The 7,822-nt window shown below is 44.7% G+C and overlaps 1 non-coding gene across 1 annotated transcript; it reads right to left on the bottom strand.

The window, feature by feature from the left end:
* Positions 1-3,811: 3,811 nt before the first annotated feature.
* On the bottom strand, positions 3,812-3,885 carry TRNAT-AGU (transfer RNA threonine (anticodon AGU)). Its single transcript has one exon. It is a non-coding gene; the product is annotated as a tRNA-Thr (tRNA).
* Between the last annotated feature and the right edge of the window lie 3,937 nt (positions 3,886-7,822).

Raw genomic sequence — 7,822 nt, 5'->3', positions numbered from 1 at the left:
TTAGTGAGTCTGAGTCACGTTCTACACTTGAGTTTAAATATCTGGGGAGGGAATATGGGTCTTTCATTTTAACTGGGCGTGGCTCAAAGGTCAGCCTTCAGTACAGAGCGTCTCAGTCTCAGGGCACCAGTTTAACCTCCGTGGAAGAGACCACCCTGGGCCAGCCCTGTCGGCAAGGGTGGGATCAGGGGAGAAAACGGAGCAGGATCATGAACTCATGATCAAGGTTTTTGCTAGTACTTACTGAGTGTCTGCAATGCGTGGGGCTTAGAAATAGGGAAGGCATATGTTTCGTCCTTGTTGGGAGAGATACCCACTTTTTTATGAAAGAGAGGAATGCCAAAGAAGAGAGTTATCTGTTCCCTTCACATCTGTGGGGTTTTGTTTCATTAATAGAGCATGTAAAGTGAAATGTCTGACTTGAGACAGTTGCACGTCTCTCCCCCGTGGGGTCTCTGGGCAGGGGTGAAGGTACTGTTAGGAGCATGCCAGGCTCGAGGTGGGTGGGAAGGTGAGCCCTGTGCACCTGGTCTCCTCTCCGCTGCTTCCTTCCCCGAGGTACTAGTGGCCAGGTGCTGCAACCCAGGTCAGATCAGGATGAAGAAAACTCGTCGTGTCCTTTCTGCAGGCGCGTAGCAGCCCCGGCCGGGTCTCAGGTATTCCAGATATGAGCGAGGTGCCGATTGTGCAAGGCTCGAAGCATTGCTCACTCGGAGATACAGAGGCCTGCCTGCCCCGAGCCCTTTGTTCTCCTGGTTGAAAGCAGTTAATTAGCAACTGTCTCCATAGCAACTACCTCATAGTCCAAAAACATTGTCTAGTTTTTCAGTTTAGCTTATCACACTGTTTACCTGAAGGGCTTTTCACTGCTCTGAGTCTCATTTGAGTTGGCGGCGTGCCTGTTGGGGAAGTGAATTGTCAAGATCCAGAAAAACACCATGGCAGCGAGACGCCGAGGAGCCTTCTCCCTACCAGGGCCCACCTGGGCTCATTGTCACACACACGTATATATTTTGCTGCTAGCCAGAAATCTGCCGTTCTCTCCACCAGGCCCCGAACTGTGAGGATTTCTCCCCCTTTTCCCCGGCAGGCTTTCTAAGCTCTTTCGTCTTCCCTGTTTATAGTACATTTCCATTATTAGTCATCCCGAAAGCCTGGGCGTTCTGAGCCGCTGTACGTTCGAGGAAATTTCACTTCCCTGAGGATCTTGGCATTTCGGAAGGCCCTGGGATGAAGGATTACGAGGCTGAATGTGAATTAGTCAGAGAGGCTTTGTTTTTTGTCGTAATGAGGAAGGGCTTCGCTTTTGTACCTGTGGCTTAGATGGTTTGAGTGGATGGTGTGAGAAAAGGATGACCTCAGGCGGCTGGTGGGTAAAATAGTTAGGGGAACTACGACTTTTCCATACACCGCACAGCAGAACCGTGACGATGGTTATTTTCATAGCTCCCGTGAGTAAATGCAGACCGCACAGCCCACCATGCTGGGACTGCCTTCTCTCACATCCACAAAGGGAAGGTGGGAGGCAGGAAGGGAAGAAGACCACGTGTCCTGAGTGCCCACCGTGTCTCAGTCATGGGCTGGTTTTTCATAGAGTCCGAGTACCCTCCCAGCAACCCTGCAACGCAGGCTCTGTTTTAAGTGTTTTAAAGTCAGGAAACCAGTGTTCTAAGGGGTGGTTGCTGCCTGTCCAACGTTACGGACTTTAATCCAGATCTGTTGGTTTACACCCTTGTGCCTGAACTCAGGCAGTGCTGTGGCTCTGGTGGTGGGCTTCAGGAGGCGTGTATCACACATTGCAGTGCTCGGGGGACATTCGCCAAGGAACCTGGCCACAATTCCTTGATGGACAGGCAGAACCAGATCCCGAGTGTGGCTAGGAAAATCATGAAGTCCAGCTGTGTGCAAGCTTTTCGTGGGTCCACTAATAAGAGTAGCACTCTCATTCCGAGGCACAGGCACCGGAACTTACTACCTAACGAAGTGCTCTCTTTAAGGTATTAACTGGGAAAGACTGCCGTATCTTCTTTCCGCTCCTCACACCTTTTTGAGGAACCTCTGTGAGGGACGTCACTGCCCAAGCTTAGCACGTGTGGCTTTGAATCCCCTTCAGCAGACCATTTAACTCTGTAAATGTGGTCTGAGCGGTGTGGCTCTTCCCTGGTGGTGATCACCTGAACCCAGCATGGCTTCACTAAGAATGGGTCATACCAGGCTAGCTTCTGTTCTTTCTTTGCAAAGCTTATTAAGTAGAAAACAGCAGTTGACATAGTACATAAACAAGACATTTGATATGATTTTCAATCGTATCTGCTTTGTCAGAAATAGACATTCTGTAGGCCGAATGCATGAACTGTAATCTGAGCTGCCACTGGGTTCCTACGTAAGTATGATGAGCAGGTCATGACATGGGAGCTTGTCTCTGGAGCTGCCTCCCTGTCCTCTGTGCTGGCTGACAGGTGCGTAGTGTCCTGGTTGAGAGAACGTGAAGCCTGAGGGGAAGGGTGTGTATGCTCAGAATCCAAGAAATTGCCCAGGCTGAAGGAATGGGTTCGTCTAAGAGAGTATTTCGGAGAGCGATAGGTACCCAGAAGTCCCAGTCTAGGACAGTAAATATCTGACGAGGAGATGTTTGTTGACCATGAGGTCACAATAAGTCATAAATGTGGCTTTTGCAGCACGAGGGTCACCCTGGGCTGTACAGAGAGGGGAGGGGAGGATGTTCACCATATTTGAACACACTTGGAGTTGAGTGTTCTGTCTCCCTTCCTCCCTCTCTTCTATATGCTGTGTGCCAGGTCCCATACTACATGCGAGGGACTCGGGTGTATGGAAGAAATCCACTATGAGAGAATGTGGACATGACGGAGAAGAAGACAGCCCCAATAATACAGGAAACAGGAAACCACAGATCTTGTGCGACACACAAAATCATGGACGGGATTGGCAGATGTGTGGTCCATCTTAGAAAAGAGCCATCAGAAACATGAGTGTGGTTTTAGAATATCTGAAAGATGCTCAGGGGTCAAGAAGGAGATGAGTCCTATGGTTCCATAATGTAATGAAAGCATCTTCAAAAACTGCTATTTTTGACTCAGTTATAAACATGATTTTCTATTAGTCCTACAAAGATGGACAGGGCTTCTGCCTGAGGTTATGGTGAGAAGTGCTTAAGCAGGGGTTAGTGGTTTGCTGTGAAGAGTAAATGCTAATAAATCTTTAAAATTCCCAGTCATTGGGCAGCAGGTTGTGTAGTGGTTACAGTACTGGATGCCCACAGGGCTGACCATGCTTTGAGTCCTGGACCCGTTGGCTTGAAAATCACACTGGCGTGCGCACGCGTGTGTGTGTGTGTATGTGTGTGTGTGTTTGCCCAAAATCCCAGAAGAAGGGAGAAGGGATTGAGTAGTGGCTGACCTCTGTGGGGGTGATTTCTCACTTTCCCTCTCACTGTCTGTCGCTCATGAAAATTCTGTCACAGAGCAGGCATGTCACCTGTGATAGACAAAGGCTAGCAGTGCATGACGATGTGTACCACAATTGACATACCTACTTTGTGTTATTTATTTATCTTTTTTGGGGGCAAATGAATATGATAAATTTAGAGACTTAGAACCTTTGTACTGTAGTTTAGGCGATAGGTAATTTTTTACTGCAGGAAATCCTTTAGAATCCCAACAGAGGTGCAACTGACTATAGTCGTTATGTCATAGTTGCATAGCGTGTCTTTTTTTTTTTTTTTTTTTTTTTTTTTTTTTTGCGGGGTCCGGGGCGGGGAGGGGTTTGCACGGAGGGGGAGGGGGCCGGCTAAAGGCACCGCTGGGATTCGAACCCAGGATCTCCTGTTTACTAGACAGGCACTTTAACCAACTAAGCCACGGCGCCAGAGTTAGCGTGTCTTTTTTTGGGGGGGGGGAGAGATTTTCACTGTAGGGCGTGTGTGCTCGCCAGACAGACAGAGAGAGACATAGAGACAGAAAGCGAGAAATCACCCCCCAGGGGGGATGGTCATGCCACAATCCCTTCTCCTCCATTCTCCTCTCGGGATCTTGGGCACGCACGCACACGCGCCCGGCGTGAGTTTTAAGCCACCGGGTCCGGGACACGAACCGCGGTCGACTACGTGGGAGTCCAGCGACATAGCCATTACGCTAACTGCTGGATCCCATAGCGTGTCTTTTTGAACCTGAAAAATTTCAATATGAAACATATCCCAGACATTGTAAAGCATTAGAATTATTGAAAGAATTCTCTCTGATGTAGACCACTAATGTTGGCGTCTTAGGTCTACTAATATTGTCACTGTCCTCCTTTATTTGCGAAATACTTGATCTCCAAGATGGTACAAATCACCGTGAGTGATGGATGTAACAGTGATCTTTTTGCTTTTGATAGTTTTAAGACAACCCGTGGAGTTTTGGAAATTGAGACTATGCCCACAGAATCATGTGTTGTGTGATTAGATAAAGACTAGGAGGCATAGAAGCTTGTGGAAGCATTGATTGATACGCCTTATGCCTTCCAAAGAATTGATCTATTTAAATCAAGTTAGTTTTACAGCTCCATTTGTTGCTTTTCTGGGTTGATTAGGTGATTTTATGAAGTTTCTTTTCTTTTTTTTCACTAGGAATTTTGCTGAGTGCTTTTTAATGCCTGAACTGACCGACTGGTTACGAATGTGGAGAGTCCGTGGGCGCTCTCACTAGTCCATCTTCAGCTGCGGCACTTTCACATCCGACTGAGACCAGACTGACCCCTCACTGTTTTTCCTTTCTTTCAGAGTTGTTGCCCATTACTATGCTTCAGCTGCGGCACTTTCACATCCGACTGAGGCCAGACTGACCCCTCACTGTTTCCCTTCAGAGTTGTTGACCATTACTGTTACTTTCCTTTCTTTAAAAAATCATTTATTTATTTTTTCATTTTCCCACAGACATTTACTTTACATATCAACAAATTTTTGCTCATACTCTAGTTCTTGACAATTAATAAACAACTTTCAAAATTTCAAAAAACTGAATTTTAAAGATAGTGTTCAAAAAATATTTGTTATAATTTTGTTTGTGACTCTAACAACAGAGACAGTATGGTTTTAAATATTTTTGAGAAAATATTTACATGTCAGCTTCTTAAATTGTTGAAAAGCGAATGCCCAGCACACAAGTCACACATAAACCTTCTCAGTTCAGCCCTGCCTACCAAGTGTTCTGTGATACACCATCTGCTAGCAAAGATCAGGCTCTCGTTCTTCAAAGTCTTTCTCAAGATAATTCTCTGGTGTGGTTGCTCTTTTGCAGTCTCTACTGCTTGGGCTGGAAAAGTCCAGGTTATTTTATGGTATGCATTCTTTCATATAGTTTCTCTAATTCTCTCTGCCTGGCAGAACTGTTTATGGTGCCAGGCCACCTTTCCAAGAGCTTCTGTTGGCTTACTTGTGATCTACCTTACTTCCATAGTTTTCTGATTAATCTTCAGATATGACATTCTTGTCAAAGCCCTGTCCAATAACGAGTATTTCCAATTTCTGATTCAATGCAACAGGTATTATTGAACTTAGCAAATAATCCTTCTGCCACAAAAGAAGAATGCTGCAGAATACTTTACAATTCCGAAGGGGTCAGGAAGGAAGAAAAGTTTGTTTCCATTTAAAGAAACAAACAAGAAGAAAAAATATTTTAACACATTGCTGAGCCTATCAACAGCTCAAAAGAAAGCAAAATCCTTAAATTGGGAAAACAAAAACATAGTAAAAAAAAATCACTTATGTTTTACTCAAAAGTCATAACATTCTATTTCACCAATTTGGTCTTAAGTTCAGTTTCTCTTCTGGAAGTTAAAATTCAGCGTTATTATTGATATTTCTTGTCCCTAGCGTTAAGTTGCCGACCCCTAATATTTTCGAAGCCTGGAGCAAAAGTGTAAATGGAAACTCATACACTATGATGAAATATTAAGTTATAATTCAGATTGTGGGCCAGCAGATGACATAATGGTTACATTGCTGGACTCACCTGTAGTCAACCACGGTTCAAGTCTCGACCGTTGGCTTAAAACTCACGTCGGACTTAAATGCCTGCGTGCCGAAGATCTGGGAGGAGAAGGGATTGTGACATGGCCATTCCCCATGGGGGGGGGGAGGTGGTTTCTTGCTTTCTGTCTCTGGTGAGCACATGTGCCCCATAGCAAAAAATCTCTCTCTTAAAAATAAAGTTATAATTCAGATTGCTATATTGTTAAATAAAATGTTCTAGCCTGTTACTTTGAGAAATACACCTCCATAACAACTTGGAACCCAGGTTTAAATTCAGGGACCTACCCTCTTCTCTTCCCACCCTGTCCAGCATCCTGTAACATGAATGTGTGGGTACTCTAGACTGCGCAAGTTTATCCCCTCCCAGGCCCTACCCCGTCCATGCAGCTGTCCCAGAGACACTCCTTGTGCTGTAAGGTACATACCAGCATACATGCTGCCCTGGTGAGAGAAGACTCAAGGAGCTGGCCTGTGCAGGCACTGGAATGGGCTGGGATTTTGGAGTCTCAGGTCTTGGGTCCATGGCCTAAAAAAGTAAGGGAGCACTTGAGTGGGATGTCCCCTTATCCCTCAAAGGCACCCCAGCCTGAGAAGAGGAAGAGTATGGCTGGAGAAAGACCCAGGTCTTGGCCTTCTAAGGATTGGGGCCTGCAGCCTCTGGCCAGGTCTAAGCACCAGCTTTCAACTGATTTTTCAGCTTCTGACCGTGAGACTGAGTAGTCTGAACTGAGTAGCTGGGCTGACCTAAGTAACTTGGTCAACCAAGGACAACTCTTGAGGCTATGTGGGGCAAAAAATGTACAAAATATAACTGATAAGCGACTTGCAGTAAGAATCAAATGTAATGTCATTTTCAGGGGCAGTAAATTGTATTTCAGGCAGTTTTAATAAATGAAGTGGAGACCGGCAGATGGTGTGGTGGTTAAGGCACCGTACTCTCACTTGGCTGACATTGGTTTGAGTCTTGGACCTGTCAGCTTGCTTTCTGTTTCTGTCTCTCTGTCATTAAACTGAAGAATAATTAATTAATTAATTAATCAATTAATCAATCAATTTTTAAAAATGAACAACAGCACAGATAGAAATGTTAGGTTAGTTTTTACAGTTTTTACAGTTTTACAGTTTTTACAGTTAAATTTCCATATGCCAAAACTCTCTTGTTTTACTTATTATTTTTTAAATTTGCTATAGGACACTTGTGTGAGAGAGAGAGGAAAAAAGAGAGAGAGCGAGAAAGACAGAAAGCAAGCTGCCAGGTCCGTGACTCGAACTTCAGTTGGCCATGTGAAAAATCCAGTGCCTTAACCACCATGCCACCTGCTGGCCCTGGTTAAAGGAGTTTTATCCCAGGAGTTTTCAAAGGAAAGTACAACTGGTTAACCTCTAGTGTTTTCTTTGTTACAGGGTACAGTTCTATTGGGTTTTGGAAAAATTGTGATGCATTTTTTTGCATTAAAAAAAAATAGGAAAATACATCATGACTTTTCTGATGGCCCCATATTTCCTTCAGATCAAAATACAGCCTTTTGGAAATTGTTCGGAAATTGTCCATAGGAGGCTTTAACATGTCTTTGTGTAACACATAGTAAGAGGCAGATTAGTGTCATGGTTAGTGTGGGTGGGCAGGTTCTAAAATCACACTTCTAATTCTGCCGCTTCCTGGCTTCGTGTGTAATCCTGAGCAAGTTGCTTAACCTGTCACCAGATTTCAGTTTTCTTGTGTATACAGTGGGTAGAATAATAGTGCCTTATATTATAAGGTGGGAGGAAAGATTAACTTTTTTTTTTGCA

This window comes from Tupaia chinensis, unplaced genomic scaffold (assembly GCF_000334495.1).
Source record: "Tupaia chinensis unplaced genomic scaffold, TupChi_1.0 Scaffold144767_1, whole genome shotgun sequence".
Taxonomy (NCBI): domain Eukaryota; kingdom Metazoa; phylum Chordata; class Mammalia; order Scandentia; family Tupaiidae; genus Tupaia; species Tupaia belangeri.
This window is presented reverse-complemented; position numbering and strand designations above follow the sequence as displayed.